Source organism: Theropithecus gelada, chromosome X (assembly GCF_003255815.1).
Source record: "Theropithecus gelada isolate Dixy chromosome X, Tgel_1.0, whole genome shotgun sequence".
Classification (NCBI taxonomy): Eukaryota; Metazoa; Chordata; class Mammalia; order Primates; family Cercopithecidae; genus Theropithecus; species Theropithecus gelada.
The window spans coordinates 149970976-149994800 of NC_037689.1; the positions used below are offsets into that span (position 1 = coordinate 149970976).

The 23825-nt window shown below is 36.4% G+C and overlaps 1 protein-coding gene across 1 annotated transcript in view; it reads right to left on the reverse strand.

Annotated features, from left to right (window-relative positions):
• The window catches only part of GABRA3 (gamma-aminobutyric acid type A receptor alpha3 subunit), a 288587-nt gene extending 265804 nt beyond the window's left edge, over positions 1-22783 (reverse strand). The window contains exon 1 of the mRNA XM_025372543.1: positions 22571-22783. The gene's annotated coding sequence lies outside the window, so the exon portion shown is untranslated. The remainder of the gene's footprint in view (positions 1-22570) is intronic.
• Positions 22784-23825: the final 1042 nt, after the last annotated feature.

Here is a 23825-nt window from a genome sequence, read left to right on the forward strand (position 1 = left end):
CCCCAAATGGTGAGTAGCCACTATTTGAAGGAGAATTTATTATCCATCTAAAAATCCTGAAGGATTATCATGTCAAGCTAGTAATTTAAGTTCACACAGGAAAAAAATCCCCCTCTCTCAGCGTCAAATGTAGAATGTAGTGATGACAACTAAATCATAAAACATACATTAAAAAATAAAAACACAACCACAATTGTTAAAGAAAAGATAAAATATGTCCATGCAGCCGAAACAGAAAAATAAACTTAGCAATAGGCTGGAGATGGGGTTGGAGAGGATAAAACCACTTACTCACTGGGAAACAGGAAGAGGCAGCCAGAAGTTCAACTACTGTGGGGTAACATAAACCAATAATATTGAATATATGGTAGGGTAGCAAAGCTAGATCATTGCAGGAAACCAGAAGATGAGGCAGGGACTGCGAGGCAGAATAACCCTAAAAATGCTATGACCAGCACAGGAAGCTGAGACTGGTAAATGGGGTGTTGCCCAGGTAGGCAGTAGAGATAGTTATATAACTAAGACTCGCATCATGCCAAGCACTGCCTCAAAAACTCGACCTTTGAAAAGCCCCAAACTGACAACATAAAAAGTGGTTCTGAACTAGGGTCTGATCACAGTATTGCATCTATGAAAAAAGAACAAGTTGCCATAAAAAAGGGAAATTCGAAGGATAGATATTTTTAAATCATTACAATGTAAAATCATAATACAGGAAATGCAAAACTCTATAGAAGTGTGGGGAGATAAAGTTGAAGATATCTTCCAAAATACAGAGCATTTAGACAATGAGATGGACGACAGAAAATGTAAGAAAATAATAAAATCAGCCTAGTAGGGCCAATATTAAATAGTAGGAGGGAAAGGGATAGAGACAGAGATAGGGGCAAAGAGCTAGTGTGAGAGTAAGTAAATGAGAGGGAAAGAAAGAATAGCAATTAAATAATTTTCTTTTAAATCCCATAGGCTTTTTTTTTTGAAAGTCAACTGAATATCAGCACAATGGATGAAAATAGATCCACAAGAACCTATAACAGTATTAGAACACAACAGATGAAAAGAATATCCTACATGTTTCAAGAGAAAGAAAGATGAAATTGAGCACAGATGTTCAAGAATAATTTCAGACTTCCTAGCAGATACTCTGGAAGCTAGAAGGTAGTGGAGCAATGTTTTCAACTCAAGAGAAACAGAAAGGAAATCTAAGGATAGTGATAGAGATTCCAGGATGATACCTTTGAACAAAACAGAGAGAGAAGCCAGTCCAAATTGTAATAGGGGAAAAGAGTAAGGAAACAATTTCAATAAGAAGATAAAACTAATAAAATATCTTTTGTGTCTGCATTTACTGAGAAGACATGTCAACACTGGAAGGGAGCTTGAGCTTGAAGTAGTGGTAAGTACATAAATGATAAGCACATTTTAAAAAGATAATTATTCCAATGAAAGCAAAACTAAACTTTGCACAGAAAATGAAAAGTAATACTATTATATATGGTAGACAGAATAATGGCCTTCCAAAGATGAGACTGTCCTAATCCCCAGAACCTGTAAACATGTTATGCTACTGGAAAAAAAGTGATTAAATAGCAGATGGAATGAAGGATGCTAATCAGTTAACCTCATAATAGGTTATTTTGGATTATCTGAGTAAACACAATGTAATCACAAGGGTCCTTAAAAGTGGAAGTGGGAGGCAGAAGAGTCAGAAGTGGGAGGCAGAAAAGTCAGTGTCAGAGTGATATGATGTGAAAACGACTTGCCTGGTCATTGCTGACTTTGAAGATGGAGGAAGGGACCAGGAGCAAAGGAATACAGGAAGTCTCTAGAAGCCGGAAAAGTCAAGAAAAGAAGTTCTCTTCAGAGCTTCCAAAAAGGAACACAGTCCTGCCAACGTCTTTATCTTAGCCCTGGAAAACCTGCAAAACTGTTAAAAAACTAAATTTGTGTTGTTTTCAGTCACTAAGTTTGTGGTAATTTATTACAGCATCTATGGAAAACTAATACAACATGTTATCTGGTTCAGCTATAAGTGGCATTGATATGGTCATAACACAAACAAAAAATTAAATCAATGTTATACTGAAATTAAAAGAGTATGGGGTTGGGAGAAGAAACTTATATATGTTGTACAAGTAAGACAGATTTCAAAGAATCTGAACACTTATCTTCCAGAGTAGGAAATTAATAAATTTGCACAAACATTTAAAATTAAGATGGATCAGTATGTGCATGTTATTTAGAAATACGGTATAAATACCAAAAGAATAATCTGAAATGGTTGAACATGGTTGCTTCTAGGAAGCTGGGCAGGGATCTGCTGTTGTTTTTAACAAATCTTGGATAAATACTTGATTTTAAATTAAGACCTCATATACTTTTAACAAAAAGCAAACTTAAAAACATCATAAGCTTTTAATAAAAAACAAAACTTGTTTAAAATCATAAAAGAATATTATGAACAACTTTAACCACTACGTTCAAAAACTGAAGAAACTGACAATTCCCTAGGAAAACAAAGAGCAAATAGCAAACAAAAAACAAAACTAATGGATTAGAACAGAAATTGAACCAGGAGGTTAAACATCAAATCTCCCTACTAACACTTTGCACGCAATCAAAAAAGAATGGGATCACATCAGGATCCAAAATCAGTTTTGTTAAACTATTAAAAAATAGTTCTTATCTTCTGCAAACAGTTCCAGAAACCGGAAAAAGATGAAAGCTATAAAAACTATCTTTTAGCTTAATGCAATATTCTTATCAAAATTGAACAGTATTGGTAATATCAACCTAACAACCTAGATGCAGGTTTTTAAAGGGAAAACAAATAAATCTAGCCACATATGATCTGTAATCAAGCAGATTTTTCTCTGAAATGAAAGGACAGCTTAATATTGAATAACCTATCAGTGCAATTCACAGTTCCAAAAAAGATGAAGCAGAGAAAAGAAGTTGAATTACCACTAGTAATTTAAAAAAATAGATTAACATATTATAAAAAAAAGAAGTATAAGAGCATCTCAATAGATGAAGAAAACAATCATGCAATGAGATTTTCCTCTCATTCATGGTAAAAATTTTAGCAAATTAGAAATACAATGAAATATTTTATTTGATGAATAATATCTACAAAAAACCTAAAGGAAATGCCATACACAATGGAGACACATTAGAAACAATCTCACTCAAGTCAGAAACAAGACAAAGACTGCCCCATCCCTATCAGTAATCAGTGTTTTATTGTGTATCTTAGCCAAAATAACAAGAAAAGAAATAATACCTCAACATAAGAATCTTAAAAGGAAGGCAAAATTGTTTTCATTTGTAGGAGAAATGAAAAAAAATCAAAAGAATCAACAAATTATAAGAATGAATAAGAATTTTCAAGAATACTAGATACAAGATCAACTTACAGATATCAATTTGAAAATATAATAGAAAAAAATCCTAATTTAAATGGCCACAAAACAAAAATATAATCATCAAAAACTATGTAATGTAGCTTAAAAAGTACAGATAGGGGTAGTTATAGCATTAAATCTTATATTAGATAAGAAAAACTCAATGGTTTAAGATTCCACTTTAAGATACATGAAAATGAAGAGCAAATTAAATTCAAAGCACACAAAAGGAAGGAAATAATAAAATAAGAGCAGAATTCAATGAAATAGAATGAAGGAAGACCAAAAAAATCAATGAAACTAAGGGCTGGTTCTTTGAAAAGATCAATAAAAGTAGTAAACTTTTACACAAATAATGAGAAAAAAAGATAAAACAAAAATTAGCATTATTGGAAATGAAGACAAGTGGGTCGCTATTGATCTTACAAAAATTAAAAGGATAATAAGAAAATATCAACAAATTTATGGAAATGAATTTAATAATGTAGATGAAATAGGCAGAATATTTGCAAGACATAATATCAGTTCTCACTTGAGAAGAAATAGATAATCTGTATAGCTTTTTATCTATTAAATATATTAAATGTATAGTTAAATTCACAGTTAAAAACCTTGGCTTAACTGGCGAATTACACCAAGTGTGATGGTCAGTACTGAGTGTCAACTTGATTGTATTGAAGGATGCAAAGTATTGATCCTGGGTGTACCTGTGAGGGTGTTGCCAAAGGAGATTAACATTCGAGTCAGTGGACTGGGGAAGGCAGACCCACCTTTAATCTAGTGGGCAAAATCTAATCAGCTGCCAGTGAATATAAAGCAGGCAGAAAAACAAACATTAAGAGGCGAGACTAGCCTAGGCTCCCAGCCTACATCTTTCTCCCATGCTGGATGCTTCCTGCCCTCAAACATAGGACTCCAAGTTCTTCAGTTTTGAGACTCGGACTGACTCTCCTTGTTCCTCAAGCTTGCAGACAGCCTATTGTGGGACCTTGTAATCATGTAAATTAATACTTAATAGACTCCCCTCCCCAACTAATACACCAAGTACTTAAGGAAAAAAGAATACTAATTCTACACAAGCTGTTTCATAAAACAGGGAAAAAAAACACTTCCCAACTCATTTTATGAGACTAGAGTGACTCTTCCAAAACCAAATAAATGCATTACAAGAAAAGAAAATTAAAGACCAACATATCTAATGAATGCAGACACAAGAAAAAAACTTTAAATAAAAATTAACCCAGATATATATATAACAAGAATAATACATCATGACCAAATAGAATGGTTCTATGGGAAATGGTAGAATGGTTCAAGACTTAAAAGTCAATTACTGTAACTCACCATATCAATAGACTTAGAAAGATCATTTCAATAGATACATAAAAAGCATGTACAAAAATTCAAGATCATGAGCATACATTCATGATAAAAATCCCTCACCAAACTATGGATAGAAGGGAACACCCTCAAGCCTATAAATGGTATGTGATAAAAATCCAAAGTTGGCACCACAGTATTAATGATGAAAGACTGAATATTTCCTGCAATAAAATGAAGATCAAGGCAAGATCTGCTGTAACCACATCCATTCAACATTCTACTAGAGGTCCTATCCAGTTCAAATACAGTAAATATATAATGAAATAATATAAATACAGCAAGAAAAAAAGATATGACTTGGAAAATAGGAATTAAAACTGTGTTTACTACCAGACAGCATAATCATCTGCATAGAAATTAGTTCAGCCATTGTGGAAGACAGAGTGGCAATTCCTCAAGGATCTAGAACTAGAAATACCATTTGACCCAGCAATTCCATTACTGGGTATATACCCAAAGGATTATAAATCACTCTACCATAAAGGTACATGCACACATATGTTTACTGAGGCACTGTTCACAATAGCAAATGCCCATCAATGATAGACTGGATAAAGAAAATGTGGCACATATACACCATGGAATACTATGCAGCCATAACAAAGGATGAGTTCATGTCCTTTGCAGGGACATGAATGAAGCTGGAAACCATCATTCTCATCAAACTAACACAAGAACAGAAAACCAAACATTGCATGTTCTCACTCATAAGGGGGAGCTTATGAGAACACATGGACTTAGGGAGGGGAACATCACACACCGGGGCCTGTCAGGGGGTGGGGGGCTAGGGGAGGGATAGCATTAGGAGAAATACCCAACGTAGATGACGGGTTGATGGATGCAGCAAACTTCATGGCACACGTATACCTATGTAACAAACCTGCACATTCTGCACATGTACCCCAGAACTTAAGGTATAATAATAATAATTTTAAAAATACAGAAAATACCAAGAATCTAAAAACAAACAAAACAGCTACTAGAACTAGTAATTAAGTTTTATAAGGTCATAAGATATAATATCAATAGACAAAAAATAATTGTATTTCCATACACTAATAATAAATATCAGAAGTTAAAATTTATAAAAATACCATTTATAATAGCATCAAAAAGCATGTATTACTTAAGATAAATTTCACAAAATATATACAGGACCTATACACTGAAATATACAAAACATTGTTAAGATAATTTAAAGAAGAAATAAACAATAAAACGTTATACCATCTTAATATATCAGGAGACTCAAGATAGTTAAGATGTCATTTCTTCCCAAATTGACCTAAAGATTTAACTCAATCCCAATAAATCTATCAGTAGCATTTTCAGAGGAGAAAGTGAAATGCTGATTCATCAATTTATCTAGAAATACAAAGGACCTAGGATAGCCAGAACATTTTTTAACTTTTTTTCAAAAATAATCTTTAAATCAAGAACAAAGTTAAAGGATCCACAATGCTTTACTTCAAGATTTACTAAAATGCTATTGTAGTGTCTCAATTCAACAATATTAACATTTTGGGGCAGAGCAATACTTTATTGTTTGAGTAGCTGCCTGGCCTCTACCCACAATATGCCAGGAGCATGTCCCTCCACTTGTGGTAACCAAAAATGTCTCCAGACATTGCCAAATGTCCCTGGGGGGAATATTGCTCCAGTTGGGAACCACTGAACTATAATAATTGATGCAGCATGTTAGTTTCAAGGTTACACAAATAGATCAAATAAACAGAATAGAGTCCAGAAGTAGATCCATCCATACACAGTCAGTTGATTTTGGACAAGGGTGCCAAGGTAATTCAATGGGCAAAAGATACTCTTGTCAACAAATGGGGCTGGAAAAATTGGACATACATATGGAAAAATATATTATATATGCCTGGAACATTACCTTGCTCCAAACACAAAAGTCATCTAAACATGCACCAAAGGCATAAATCAAAGAACAGAAACTACAAAACTCTAGAACAAAACAAGAGAGAATTATTTTGAACTTAATTAAGACAAAGACTTCTTAGAATACAAAAGGTACAAGTTATACTAGAAAACCCATTAAGAAAATGAAAAGCCACAGGAGGGCAGAAAATATTTTCAAAACACATATCTTTTAAATAATTTCTATTATATTTAATATTATATATTGTATTATAGAATGACCCAATAATAAGAACACAAATATCCCAATTTTAAAATGGGCAAACGATTTGAATGGACATTTCTCCAAATGAGATACACAGATGGCTAATAAGCACATGAGATAATGTTCAGTATCATTAGTCATAGGAAAATGCAAATTAAACCACAATGAGCTACCACTACACACTCACTGGAAAGACTGACAAGGCAGGATACAAGGCTAATCTTCAAAAGTCAATAGCCGTCCTATATACTAGCAATGAATAACTGGAATTTGAAATTTAAAATGCACTATTTATGTTACCACCAAAATATGAAATGCTTAGATATAAATCTAACAAAATATGTATATGATATCTTTAAGGAGATTATAAAGCTCCGATAAGAGAAATCAAAGAAGATCTAAATACATGGAGATATATTCCATGGTCATGAATAGGAAGACTCAGTATTGTTGGATAGGAAGATTAATTGTTAGTAAGGTCAGTTCTTCTCAACTGATAAATACATTCAATGCAATCCCAACCAAAATCCCAATTATTTATTTTCTAGACATCAATAAACAGATTCTGAAGTTTATATAGGAAGACAAAAGACCCAGAATAGTAAACACTATACTAAAGAACAGGAATAAAGTTAGAAGACTGACACTATCTGATAGGAAACAAGGCAGTGTGGTGTTGGTAAAAGAATAGATGAATATGTCAGTGGAACAGAATAGAGACCCCAGAAATAGATAGACCCACACAAATATAGTCAACTGATCTTTGACAAAGAAGCAAAGGTAATACAAGGGATAAATGATAGTTTTTTCAACAAATGGTGCTGGAATAAATGGCCATCCACTTGCAGAAAAAAGATGAATCTTGACAAAGACCTTACATTCTTAAGAAAAATTAGCTCAACATGGGTCATAGCCAGTAAAATACAAAACCAAAAAACTCCTAGACGATAACATAGGAGAAAAAAGAATGATCCATGAAAGTAAAACCTAATAAATTGACCTTCATTAAAATTTAAGATCTTTGCTCCGTGAAACGCACTGTTAATAGTATGAAAATACATGCCATAGACTAAGAGAAAATATTTGCAAAACATATATCTGGTACAGAACTTATATTGAAAATATATACAGGACTCTTAAACTGAACAATAAGAAAACAGTCCAGTTAAAAATGAGCAAAAGAAATGAAGAGACAGCTCAGCAAAAAAGATAAGATTACAAATAAGCATGTAAAAAGATGCTCAACTCTTACATCGCTAGGGAATTGAACACTAAAACAACAATGAAGTATCACTACACACCTATTAGAATGTCCAAAATCCAAAATGTAGACAACACCAAATGCTAGTAAACATGTGGAGCAATAGGAATGCTCATTTATTGCTGATGGCAGTACAAAATGATATAGCCACTTTGGAAGACAGTCAGGCAGTTTCTTACATAGCTAAACATAGTTTTACCATATGATCCAGCAATTGCACTCCTTGGTATTTACCCAAATGAGTTGAAAACTTATATCCACACAAAAACCTGCTCACAAACACTTATAGCAGCTTTATTCATAATTGCCAAAACTTGGAAGTAACCAAGATGTCCTTCAGTAGGTGAACAGATAAACAAACTGTGGTACAGTCTATGTGTTTATCCACACAATTGAATATTAATCAGCAATAAAAAGAAATGAGTTATCAAACCATGATAATACATGGAAAAATCTGAAATACATATTGCTAAGTGAAAGAACCCAGTCTTAAAAGCGACATACTGTAAGATTTCAACTCTATGACATTTTGGAAAAAGCAAAACTATAGAGAGAGTGAAAAGATCAGTGGTTGCTAGAGGTTCAGGCTGGAGGGAGGGATGAACAGGTATATAACAGGAGATTTTTAGGGCAGAGAAACTATTCTATATTATACAATAATGGTGGATATATGTTACACATTGTCAAAATTCATAGAAATGTAGAACACAAAGAGTGTACACAAATGCAAGCTATAGACATGAGTTAATAATAATATATCAATATCAGTTTATCAATTGTAACAAATGTACCACATTAAAGACATTAATAATAAGGGAAACTGGGGTAGGGGGATGGGGTAACTCAGTTTAATTTTTTTGTAAATCCAAAACTGTTCTAAAATAAAGTTTATTATTAATTATTATTATTATTATCATATTATTATTTGAGATGAAGTCTCACTCTGTCACCCAGGCTGGAGTGCAGTGGCGCCATCTCGGCTCACTGGAAACTCCACCTCCCAGTTTCAAGTGATTTGATTCTCCTGTCTCAGCCTCCAGAGTAGCTGAGATTACAGACACCCACCACCACCCCAGGCTAATTTTTGTATTTTTAGTAGAGACGGGGTTTCCCCATGTTAGCCAGGCTGGTCTCGAACTACTGACCTCAAGTGATTCACCCGCCATGGCCTCCAAAGCACTGGGATTACAGGCGTGAGCCACCGCGCCCGGCCTAATTTTTTAAAGACTGAAAATACCAAGTGGTGGTGGGGATAATGAGCAGCTGAGACTCTTACACACTGCTGGTGGGAATGCAAAATTATATAGCCACTTTGGAGAACAGCTTGACAATTTCTTATAAAGTTAGACATTTACTTTGCATATAACCCCAGAAGTCCCCTTCTAGGTATTTACCTAGCATAAATAAAAATATATGTGAAGCAAAAACCTGTACAAGAACATTTATAACAGCATTGCGACAGCATTATTTATCATGGCTAAATAGTGGGAAAAAAACAAACGTCCCTAAACTGTTGAATGAATAAATTTCTCGGCAATAATAAAGAATAAACAATAATGAAAATATGCAACAACATGGATGAATCCTAAAAGTAAGTGCTAATTAGAAGAAGCCGGACACAAAAGACTACATACCAAATGTTTCCATTGATGTGATAGCATAAAAGAAACAACACTTTGAGGACAGTAAACCTAAGACCTAAAACCATAAAATTCCTAGAAGAAAACCTAGGCAATACCATTCAGAACATAGGCATGAGCAAAGACTTCATGTCTAAAACACCAAAAGCAATGGCATCAAAAGCCAAAATTGACAAAGGGGATCTAATTAAACTAAAGAGGTTCTGCACAGCAAAAGAGACTATCATCAGAGTGAACAGGCAACCTACAGAATGGGAGAAAATTTTTGCAATCTATCCAACTGACAAAGGGCTACTATCCAGAATCTACAAAGAACTTAAACAAATTTACAAGGTAAAAACAAACAATCCCATCAAAAAGTGGGCAAAGGATATGAACAGGCACTTCTCAAAAGAAAACATTTATGCAGCCAACAAACATGAAAGAAAGCTCATCATCGCTGCTCATTAGAGAAATGCAAATCAAAATCACAGTGAGATACCATCTCACACCGGTTAGAATGGCAATCATTAAAAAGTCAGGAAACAACGGATGCTGGAGAGGATGTGGAGACACAGGAACACTTTTACACTGTTGGTGGGAGTGTAAATTAGTTCAACCATTGTGGAAGACAGTGTGGCAATTCCTCAAGGATCTAGAACTAGAAATACCATTTGACCCAGCAATCCCATTACTGGGTATATACCCAAAGGATTATAAATCATGCTACTATAAAGACACATGTACCTGTATGTTTATTGTGGCACTGTTCACAAATACTTAGAACCAACCCAAATGTCCATCAGTGATAGACTGGGTAAAGAAAATGTGGCATATATATACCACAGAATACTATGCAGCCATAAAAAAGGATGAGTTCATGTCCTTTGCAGGAACATGGATGAAGCTGGAAACCATCATTCTCAGCAAACCAACACAAGAACAGAAAACCAAACACTGCATGTTCTCACTCATTAGTGGGAGTTGAACAATGAGAACACATGGACACAGGGAGGAGAACGTCACACACTGGGGCCTGTCAGGAGGTGGAGGGCTAGGGGAGGGATAGCATTTGGAGAAATACCTAATGTAGGTGACAGGTTGATGGGTGCAGCAAACCACCATGGCACATGTATATCTATGTAACAAAACTGCATGCTCTGCACATGTACTTCATACTTATAGTATAATTTTAAAAAAGAAAAGAAAAGAAAAAGAAAATAGATAGATGGTTTCCTGGAATTGTAGGTAGAAGAAAAGAATTGACTGCAAAGGGGCCCAAAAGAATCTGTTATGGTAAGGGAAATTTTCTCTATCCTTATTGTGGTGGCACTGGTGGTAGTGGTTACACAATCATATACATGTGTCAGAACTTAAACTGTACACTTACAAAGGGTAAGTTTTATTTTATGCTAACTATACATTAATAAATCTGACTAAAAAATAAAGTTGACTGGGACTAAATCTAATATGTAAGAATATTATCAATAAATTTACCAACCTTCATCAAAGCTTGCAAAAAGTCCTGAATAAATGCCAAGATATAACATATTCATAAATAGGAAATCTCTGTCAAAAGGATGTCAATTCTTCTTCAAATCATTCTAAAGATTCAATATAATTTCAAGAAAAAAACATTACTTTCTTGTAATTTGATAATTTCATTTTAAAATTAAGGTAAGTGAGGAAAGGACCAAAAATAAGATGATCCAGAAAAAGAAAGAAAAGTGGTGTGAGTGTGGATGAAGGCAGTGTACAGTAACTTGAATTTACAAATAAACAAATATCAAATTCATTATAAAGCATTTGTAAGTAAAACAACACAAATGTAGACAAATAGATTAATGAAACACAATAGAGAGCCAGAAATAGACTCAAACATGTATAAAAATTAGGCAATGTGGTGGAGTTTGCTTTCTAAACTAGTTGTGTATAAACGACATTTAAAACAAATAGTATTTTACATGGAAAAAAACTGCTTAATATTTTACATTACATACAAGAATAAAATCCAGATGGATTAAATAACTAAATGTAAAGAAAATTTCTTGAACTCTTCAACAAAATTTTGGAGGACATTTTTTATGATCACAGTATCAGTTATATCTCTTAAAGCATGACACAAAAAGCACAATTCATGGAGGAAAAGATTGATAAACCTGACATGAAAATTTAAAACTTCTGTAATGATAAAGGACCCCATAAACAAAATAGAAAGCGAAGTAACATTATAGAAGCAGATATATGATATGTATATCTCAAAAATAATTAGTATCCAGAATATATAAATAAGTCTTACAAATCAGTAAGAAGAAGCAACTGAATAGAAAATTAAGCAAATGTGGGTGGCCCTGAGTGTCATGTTTGGAGGGATGTGGAGAGGAATGAAACAGGGGCTAGACACAAAGAAAGTTAAAGGTTATATATAATGTTTTATTTCTTGTATTTAAACATATCAGAAACCAAAACGACAAAATGCTAACAGTTGTTCACTCTAGTAGTATATATGTGGTTACTTGTTCATTGTTTTGAAAGACTCTCTGAGTTTCCCTTAAACTTCCAAAATAAAAAAAGGGAAAAAAAAACAAGAAAATAACTTGTAAACTATAAATTTATAATAATAAACTTGAGCAAAGTAAAAAAAATAGAAGTTAAAATTATAAATACTAATTTTCTGCATAATCAATTAGCAGAAATAATGGTAGAAAGATTCCCTTCGCAAAATTAAGAGCATAAAATAAATGTTACTGCTATCCATTCTATACAGATAAATCTAGGCTTAGAGAGGCTACACAGCTAGTAAGTAGAAGAGCTGAGGTAATAAAAATTATTTTAAAGCTACAACAATATTTAAACTTTGTAACTAGGACAAGAAGAGACAGACTAAAAGAAATGAAGAATAGATAAATTCCAAACAGTATCTACTATATATATTACAATTTGTATATATTGCAGATCAGTGTTAATGAATGAATTATTCAGTGTTTGGTGCTATGAAACAATTGGCAGGGAAAACAATTTAGAAAATTACCTCACACCACACAGCAAAATAAATTTCAGAGGGATTAAACATAAGCAATAAAAACTAAAACAAAATTCATTTAAGCACTTATCCAATTTTGAATGAGGAAGAAATTCTTAAACACGAATTCATCAGAAGAAATTACAAATGAAAAGATAAATATAATTACATAAAATTAAGATTAGTATGCATAAAAGTCTATTTAAAATGTAAACTTTTAAATTTAAACATTTAAAATGTAAGTGGGAGAATATTTTCCCTACATTTGACAGAAAAAGGTCTAATGGGTCAACTAAATATACATTGCCCATAAAAATTGTAAAAAATGTAAGTTCTTAATGGAACATGTACAAAGATCAAAAATAGATGTTCATAGAAATGAAACAAAATTGATCAAAAAAGTATTCAATCTCATTATAATAAAAGAAACACATATTAAAACAGTAAGGTACCATTTTATCCCTATCATATTGGTAAATATTTTAAAAGAATGACAATAGCCAGCACTGTCATAAGTGTATGAGCAGTAATCAACAATCTTATATAGTGGAACACCTTCACATATATATGAAGAGCCTTTAAAAAATTAGTATCTTCAGACCCAGTAATGCCTTTCATAAAAACTCATCTTAATAATTCATTCAACAAACATTTACTAAGTATCCACAATATGTCAGACCTTATTGTAGGTTCTAGGGGATATAAGGGTGAAGAAAATGGAGAAAAAAATGCCCGTGCTTGAGGGACTTACACCCTAAAACAGGAATCCAAATAGATGTAATGTATCCAGTCTATTAGGTGATGACACAAGCCAAAGGTTTAAAAAAGTAAAGCAAGAAAGGGGAAGAGTAAGTGTTGGAAAAGATGGGTTTGCATTTTTATGTGAGATCGTTTAGAATTCAAATGTGACATTTGAATAAAGATCTAAAAAGGTGAGGTTCAAAGAAGCAAAAATAATTTAAATGATCAATATGTGATCTGTCATACAATTATAGTAGAAATTGAAAACTGAAAAGTATGCAGCTATTAAAAATTGTTTGAAGGCTGCTGAACGATGTGGGGAAATGCTCACAATATAATACCAATGAAAAAGTCAGATCAAAAGACTGGATTAAGAAAATGTGGCACATATACACCATGGAATACTATGCAGCCATAAAAAAGGATGAGTCCCTGTCCTTTGTAGGGACGTGGATGAAGCTGGAAACCATCATTCTCAGCAAACTATCGCAAGGACAAAAATACCAAACACCTCATGTTCTCACTCATAGGTGGGAATTGAACAATGAGAACACTTGGACACGGAAGGGGAACATCACAGATTCCTTTTCATATTATCTCTGTATATATCCTATCAGTGTATCTCTCTGGAGAACCCTGATTACAACAATGACATTATAGAATAATCATGTAATATAGAATGAGGCAAACTTGAGTTTGACCTTGAACCTTGCCTCATTTTAGCTGTACCATAAGTTATGTATCTTCCGGGAGTCTTGGTTTCTTCATGTATAACATGAGTAAAATAATATTTACTTGACTGGTTTGCACCAAGAAACAAACAGGATAATATGTGCCAGGCACCTGGCACATCATAAAGTGCTCAACAAATGCACAGTAGATGCTGTCAGTGCCTGCCCTCAACTAGATCTCCTCACCCCTACCATTTCAGTGCACTCCAACCCAACTCCCAACCACCAGCATATGCATTTCCTTGCCTTTCTCCTCCTGCTGCAGCCTGCTTTCCCACCAAGAAGGCAGGCCTGAAATGCCAGGGAACAAATGCTCCCTGGGAGCAGCCCTTGGCAACTAACTATAAGGGCCAGTATGTAAAGACCCTGCTCCCTCGATGCCTGAGTGGGATGGCTTTGAGCTGTATGGTTTACACTGTTCCCAGAGGTTCTCCACTGGGACTAAGCACCAGTCCTCCACACTGATGGCTGGCTTGTGAAATGCCCTTTCTTGGCTGTGTTGCTTCTCTGTCACTCTTCTTCGTGCTTCTCCCCATGATCCCTCTTTACCTCCTAAACTACAGTAGTCCTCCTTACGGAGATATGTTCTGAGAACCTCAGTGGATGCCTGAAACTGCAAATAGTACCAAACCCTATATATACTGTATTTTTTCCTATACAGACATATCTATAATTAGGCACAATAAGAGATTAACAACAATTACTTCTAATAAAATAAAACAATTATAACAATAAAAAAAAGAAAAAGGTCAAAAATAGTACATATAAGATGTGATTCCAATTACATAAACACAGAAACACATCTGAAAGGAAATACAGCAAGTTATCTCTGGACTAGGGATTTAGAGGTGATTGTTTTTTTTAAAAAAAAGTCTCCTCATTTTCAAAATTTTCTGTAATGAGGTTGTTTTACTTTTATAATCAGGAAAAAACAATTTAATGGTAGATATTACAATCTTAAGGTATATTAGAAAATATACACAATTTTTTAAATGGAAGTGCTAGCCATTCATGCTTAAAGTACTGGGTCCCATTTTGGACATCATACATTAAGAGGGATACTGAAGATGGAAGTGTCTACTGTAGAAATTTCTCAAAATATGTATCACATAAGCTCAAGAACTAGCAATATATAGACTGAAGAAAAGATGAGAAGAACAACAACAATGGTTAAACATTTGAATGGCCATTATGAAGAAGGGGAACAGCAATTATACAGTATTGCTGTTGCTCCAAGGTGCAAGACCAATAGGTTGAATTCAGAAGACAGATTGCAGGTCAGTATGAAGAATAACTTGCTAACAACCAAGCTGTCTATTATCTGGTGGTGTTAAGCAACCTTTCCTGAAACCATTCACACTGAAAATAGATGACCATATGTACTGGGTGATAAGACTGCCATTACATGATTGTTAAGGGCCCTGCCATTTCTGAGCTCCTCTTGTACTATTTTGAAAAGAGATTTTATACTATGGTCACTTACATAATTCCATCTCCATCCACCTCCCCTTCCCTTCAAAAATATATATAATACTTGCGTTTTTTAAAAAATCAGTTTTTAAAGAGAAAAGTGCCCTTCAAAATATATGTCCTGGAGATTTTTATTCCCCCTTCTGTGTATATTCAGCAGACATATTTTGTGCAGACATCAATATGTTTAAAATCATGCTTTTAAGTATAAAAATGCTTTTATATTACCAACCAGTGTTTCCCTTCACATATATCTTCCCCCCAGGAAGAGACTACCTGGACCATTACATTTCAGAATGAGATAATCACCTTGCACGTATTTTTTTGTTTTTGTTTTTGTTTTTTTGGGGGAGGGGGGACGGAGTCTCGCTCTGTCACCCAGACTGGAGTGCAGAGGCGCAATCTCAGCTCACTGCAAGCTCCGCCTCCTGGGTTCACGCCATTCTCCTGCCACAGCCTTCCGAGTAGCTGGGACTACTGGCGCCCGCCAGCACACCCGGCTAATTTTTTGTATTTTTAGTAGAGACGGGGTTTCACCGTGTTAGCCAGGGTGGTCTCGATCTTCTGACCTCGTGATCCTCCCGCCTCGGCCTCCCAAAGTGCTAGGAATACAGGCGTGAGCCACTGCGCCCGGCCACCTTGCACGTATTTAACAGTATCATGCCCCATCTTATTCTCAGTGACTTTAGTTTATTTCAAACCAGCAGTAATGGAAATATCACCTAATATCCAACTTTACTATATATTTTACAATATAGTCAGTTCTTTCCTTAACTTTGAGGACAGTTCACAATTTCGGTCACCTCAGGAATAAAACAAGGAAGGTGCATTTCAACGACCTCTTCTAAAGTCTGTGAATACTTTCACCAAAATTATCAACCTTCAGAATTCTGTATAAAGTTATTAGTGTCGCTTATATAAGTGACCGAACCTGAGCTACCTGCACAGAACCGTGATAACACAATATAGAGCAGAACATGAACTATAGAATCTCACAGCTTGGAGGGTCTTTGTAAATATCTTAATAGATTCATGTCAGTCACCCTGTTCAAAACCCTTTTCCAAACCTCCCCCCACATTATTTTACAGATATGGAAACAGGCTCAAACAAGACAAGTGATATGTCAAAACAAACCGAGTATCCAAGTCAGGACTAGGCTATCAGAAATCCCATTTTAAGAGGGATTTTTAATATCAAATTCTTCATACTTTTTATCAAGTGCCTCTTCCTATAAATTGCTGAATTGAGGGAGTTGGAGGACCTGGGAAAGGCACTGGGTCTTTGTGAGTTTCAGTTAAGCCACACGACATATAACCTAGTTTTTAAGTAAGTCACTGCTCCTGTGGACATGAGCCTGGAGGGACCCTTCCCTTCCCTTACTGTTGCAGCACAATCATCTGCCGTACATTTGCAAAATGGGTATGCATCATCCAGCTGAAGTGTTGGTAAGCACTGTGACCATCAGAGTGGGAAGGACTGTTATAAACCAGATATCATTTATCACTACTCAACTCTGTTGTGAAGTTTAATAATGGTGACCACACCTTTCTTCTTGAAGTGGTACATTTTCCTCTACATATGAATCACAATTTATGACTATGTAGTTCAGTAGTTTGTCAAATAATGTCTATCTCACTACCTAAACCATGAGCCCAGGATGGCAACAACTTTGTCTGTTTTGCTCACCATTATATTCTCCATGCCTAGTAAATGGTATGTATGCAATAAATAAATTAGAAGGTGCCTCTCCTCTCTTAGCACCTTCAAAACATACTCTTCTAATTTTCCTTCCATATCTCTGACTTTTTCTCCTTTGTAGCCTTCACATAAGGGTCATCGTTTTCCCCCATATCCTAAAAAAAAAAAAACAAAAACAAAAAACGCATTCTTCAAAGTACCACCCCTCAATCTCTTTTATTCTATTTCAAGTATTGAGAGGCAATGACTCTCAAATCGCTCTCTCCAATTGACTTCTTTCCAGAGTTCCAATCCCATATTTTCAAATGTGCTCAGTACCTTTTACTGGGCTACAACAATATTACTACTTGTGTGGCCCCAGGCAAATCAAGTCACTCTCCCTGTCAAGATGGGTTTGCTCATCCCTAAAATGAGGGAGTTGCATCTCTTTTACATACAAAGTTCTAATTCTCCCATCTAGCATTCAATATGATTTATAGTCAAGCCCTCCACCTATCTTGCCAAACACATCTCACGTAAGTATTTCTGCATACACTTTACTCCAACACAACTAGCCTCTGAATAGAATACCTTTTCCATCCCCTAATTCTGCATACTCAAAGTTTGTCTAATCTTCAAAGCTCATTTCAAATGCCACTTCCAGGAAGGTGTCTTTGATCTCCTTAAAGCCCTTTGCTTCCCTTTTATGGGTGTAGATCTCATCTCCTAATACTATAGTTGTTTGTATACTTCTTCTCTTTCCTACTTGACTGTGTCATCTTGGAGGTCAGAGGCTATTCCTAAATAACCCTGTATCTCCCACATTACCTTTGGTTCATCGTAGGTACTTAGTAACCTCATACTGAACAGATTCCATTAAGCCATGTCAGTTACCCTGCTCAAAGCCCTTTAATCAGTCCCACTCTTTCTAGAATAAAGACTAACAGCCTTATAATGGTCCACTCCAGCAATCCCTTCAAAATAAAATTGAGATACCAAGTAACTCTCTGAAGTAGTCAAGTTGGATTTCTATCCACTCTAAGAAATTTTTTAAATGGGATGAATCCTGTTTCCCCAATACAGAAGAAAGCCCAAATTACCTTTCCTTTATTGAATGTATGGCCCCACAACTAATGTCTAATGGTCCATTCATTTACTTAAAAAACATCTGTTAAGCACCTACTCTATGTCATACACTAGGCTAAAGGCTAACGGTATAATAAACTGAACTGATACAGCCCCTCACCCACTTGGAATACATAACTGAAAGTATAATTTGTATAAACTCTAAGGAAATTAAGAGTTTTAAGAAAAAACAAACATTTTATCTGTCACAACACATAAACAATGCAACTTTGTGTAAATGTTGAATTCTTCATTAAAGGAGATATTTAACTGTAGAGTAAAAGATCATCAAGAGGTGATTTAGAAATTAAAGCTGGGTGTAATTTGGGCCTCTTAAATTAGGTGGGCAGATAGCCTAGACCAGTGCACTCAAAATGTAGCCCGCCAATCAGTGCCTGTCTGTGAACTTTTATTACCAGACTGTAATGACCAAAGTACAGAAGTACTTAGAAAATATTGCACTTAGAAAATATTACTTAGTACTTAGAAAATATTACTTAGAAATATTACTTAGAAATGTTACTTAGAAAATAGTACTTAGAAAATATTACACTTAGAAAATATTACAGCAATTTGAAAAAATCATTTTATGTTTGTAGAATCTAATAATACAAATGTGGGCTTATCTTTCGTATGTCTTTTCTTTCATTTTCTAGCAATTCATGGTTAATTTATTTTATTAAATTAACAGTCTTCTGTGATGGATTAGGAAAAGACAAACAACAACAATAACAACAAAAAACATTTTCCTTCACTAGGGGAGTTTGACCAGTACTCTACTAGAGCTTTGCTACTTGAAGTGTGGTCAGTGGAACAGCAGTTTCAGGATCACCTAATATCTTGTTAAAATGCAAAATCCAAGGCCCCTGCCATAGACTCTCTGAATCACAATTTGCATTTTGAAAAGATTCCCAGGAGATATTTTTACACATTAAAGTTTGAGAAACACTGGCCTAACGATTTCTGAAGCCTCTCATAACTCTGAAATCTTATAATTTACTTTAGATAAAGAATTTCAGAGTTGAAAGACCCTTAGAGATACAGTCCACTTCAACATCTTGTAGATAGAAAAACTGAGGCACATGGAGGGGAAGTCATATGTCCAAGATAATTGGCAAATCATCAGAGCTAGGAATGGAACCCAAATTTGCTAACAGCCAAGTCAGTGTTCCATTCTAGCAACCACATACTCACTCCTTTCCACCCAGTCCCTCTGTATTGTATCCCCTCAATGATGTAATTATTCCTGAGGTGTTTTCTGATAAAATAGTTTATTCTTCTACCTTCTGTATACTGTATGAACCTTGAACTACCACTACTTCAAATGTGCTTTTCTTTATTAAATTAGAAAATTTCATAATTTTCTTTACGAAAATTCCTGCCACTCAAATCTTCCCACATGCCTATTGTCTGGATGCCATATAGACATTCTGGGGGCTTTAGAAGGACCAGTACTAACCAATTTCTGGTCTTTAGGAATATGAAAGCGACCTTCCTTGCTCCCAACAGTCCAGTTGACACCAGATATCAAACTCATCCAAGGAAGAGAACATACACTATCAGGGCTGTTTTGGAAAACTCCATAGGGTCAATTTGTGGCTAACAAACAAGTGGGCTATTAGGCCATATTAAAAATAGTCTAGGCCCCGCGTGGTGGCTCACGCCTGTAATCCCAGCACTTTGGGAGGCCAAGGCGGGCAGATCACGAGGTCAGGAGATCAGGACCATGGCGAAACCCCGTCTCTACTAAAAATACAAAAAATTAGCCAGGCACAGTGGTGAGCACCTATAGTCCCGTCTATTCGGGAGGCTGAGGCAGGAGAATGGCGTGAACCCGGGAGGCGGAGCTGGGTGACAGAGCAAGACTCCATCTCAAAAAAAAAAAAAAAAGAATAGTACAATTTCCAGCATAAAGTAAATGATAATCCTTTACTCTGTGGTCTTATTGGATCCAAGAGTTAAGAGGGAGGCATGATTGCTGTCTTCAACTAACTGAAGAACTATTATTAAGAAAAAGCAAATTTGTTCCAGACAGTCCCAAAGAACCAATGAATATAAGTTACTGGGAAACAGATTTTGGCTTATAATGGGGAATACTTTCTGACAATCACAGTTGCACAATGACACAAAGAGCCACGTAATGAGCTCTCTATCACTGCAGGGAGTTCAAATAGAAATCAGTCAACAAATTGGATGCTTAGGATAAATTCAAGAACCGAGTAGAGAAATAAAGCTTAATGACTGACCTTTTGGGCTCCCTCCAGTTCCAAGGTTTTAGTATTCTAAAATTTTCAGCACAGAATAACTCCAAATGCTCAGGAAATTAGAATAAGGTCTGTTTTTTAAAGGCGCAGTTTGGAGCATGTTGGGTGGATGAGGCTATAAAAAGTGAAGTACTATTTTCAAGGAAAGCAAGCTGACCAATGAAAGTCTTTCGTGCAGCCCCTTCCAGAAATCCAGGTGAAGCCTGGCTCCAGGCTAAGTTCCTGTTACTCTACACAAAAGCTAGGCCACTACTTTCCAAAAAATCTTGCCAAGCCACACTGTACCTATTGTATCTACACTTGCCTAACAAAGGTGCATAATTCTCCCCAAGAAGGCAGTAGTGCTTCATGGTTATGACCATGGATTCTGGAACCAGGTTGCCAGTGTTTTAATTTCCAACTGGGACATTTAATTGTTCTGCAATCTTGGACAAGTTACTTAACCTCTCTGTGCCTCAGTTTTGTCAGTAAACCAAAGATAATAATAGTGTCTGTTATTCAATGCACTATTCTGCCACAATAATTTAATGAAGTAATATACACTAAACAGTCCAGAATTCAAAATATACTACACACTCAATAATGTTAGCAATTAGTATTAGGAATGTCATAATTACTACCATAGGCACAGCAGTGTCACTCACTTAGAAAGCTCCCATCAAACAATTAGATCCCTTCCCCTACCAGTTCAGAGGGGCTATACTACAAGAGCCTCAATCAGTCTTTGCATAGCTCCAGACAACCAGAACTTGCTGACTCTCCATAAGCCAAACTATTCATGCTAGTAATCCTACCTCATCACCCTGCTTTTCATCAATCCAACAGCCACCCTTCCCCCAGTCCTCTTGCCCATGCCACCCGCAGCCACAGTCAGAGGAGCAGTAAACTGGGAGGCCAGTTCCAGACAAACCATCAGGTGTTTCCTCCCTTCCAAGGACACAGCTGGACTTAACATGATGCCTATGAGTGGGATGGGGTGGGGTATCTGAATCTCTGATCTAGGATGTCAACTCAACTACCTGGAATTGAGGGTGGGCAAGCAATGGAGCTTCTCTCAGGGAAACAAGGCAAACCTCCCAAGTTTGTGGAGGAAGTCAGGCCCAACCCCACAGCGAGCCCCTTAAAGGAAGGGGGGAGGGCTCAATCTGCTTTAAAGGAAGCAGGTATTTACAACTTTCTACTCACTTGCATGTGGGGGAGGTAATGGGGAGATGGGGAAAGAGGCTGCAAGGTACCCTCCTTCTTTATTTCCAGCAGTGAGAAGCAGCTGCGGAGAAAGAGTTAAAGAAGGGAGAAAGCTCCAGCCATTACTCCATCCCTGGTGCCTAGAGCTGTCTGGGGGGTCATGACAGTGCTGTCTGCTTTGGCTAGGGGCCACTCCGTGGCTTTCTGCAGCAGCTGCTGGGGCCCCCCAAGCAATTTGCAAGGTCAGTGCTGACCTGCTTCCAAAGAGGAACAAAACAATTCACTGACAATGAAGCAAATCACGCACATACCACATCGCAACCCCCCTTCCTCAAATCGGGTTTTACCTCAGTGTCTCCCTGCTCAGATGCCGCCTCTGGGCTTCCACCAGCCCCACTGGGGAACCCAGGATAGCATCACAGCTGCAGAGCATGCCTCGCCTCCCGGCCAACCCAAGGAGACTCTCAGTACGGGGGAGAGATGCTATCGCTAAAAGAGACCTGAGCTTGGGGGAGGGGGAAGAAGGAACATCAATGTTTCTTACCGAGCTCTACAGTCTGAGCGGAGAGGAGAGGATGAATGAACTGAAACAAGTTGGAGGTTGAGCCCTGACAGAGCTCGGCTTCTGGCTTCTTCTTCTCTCTCTGGGTCTCTCTCCTGGTCCCTCTCTCGGTCTGTCTCTCTGGTTTGCTCGCTAGCTTGCGCGCGCTCGCGCTCTCTCTCTCTCTCTCTCTCTCTCTCTCAATCTGCCTCCCTCCCTCTCTGTCAGTTTCTCCCTCCCCTCCTCCCCTCCCCTTCTCCCCTCCCCCTTTGCTGGCTTTAGGTTCACCACTGGTGCTTAGCACGCGGCTGTGCTGGGGCTGTGAATACAGCACTTGCAAGGCTTTAGATGTGGTTGTTTTACGAAATACTAAAGTAGTATTTTATTCCTTAAAGCATCCAACAGAGAAATAGAGGGAAGCCCAGAGAGAAAGGGAGGAGCAGAGGAAGCAAAGGGAAGAGAAAGAGAGCAAAAGGGTAAGAGAGAATAGGAGGATAAAGGAAGTATGGGTTACTGTAGCTGATGTGTGATGCTTACTTGCTGCTCCAAGATTGAAGAGAGCTTCCTCTTTTTTCTCTCTGTCTCCCTTACATCCCTATGGGCGTGCCTTCTAACCCAGGCTCCAAATAAAGGTTTGACAATCCTGTCTGTTCAGATTCCATCTCTGGGGGCAATAATGAGCTAGAAAAATGTACATCAAAGGGGTTGTCATTCATACTCCACTAAGAAGAAAGAGTTCCGCCACATTGATCCCCTATTGACCTAACTTCCACCCCCACCCTCAACCAAGTAGAAGTGCAGACCCAATTCAAAACTGTCAGCTCTAGCTTCCCTGTAGGCAAGACAGACAAGCAGCAGAACCACAATGCTTTCTTTTCAAAAATTCCAAAGGGAATATAGATGTATGTAATTGTGTGAGCCTATACATGAGTTTGCACAAGGGCTAAGATGGGGAAAAGGAGAATTATTGACTCAAAGTATAAAAGAATTATATTCCCATTGGGTCAAAAGAAAAAAAGCAACCTAGGCAAAGCACAGTAACAATGTAGCGTAGGGTGGGAAAAGACCTAGGCTAAAAATAAAATAAAGGAACTTGAGTTTGAGTTCTGCCTCTGAAAATTGCTGTGTTGCTTTCAACGAGCTCTTCAGTCTGGCCCTCAATATCCTCAATGACCAAATGAGTGGTAATGGAAATAAATGATCTTAAAAGACCCTTCCAGAACTAACAGTCTAGGAATCTAAAGACAGGAAAATTCCA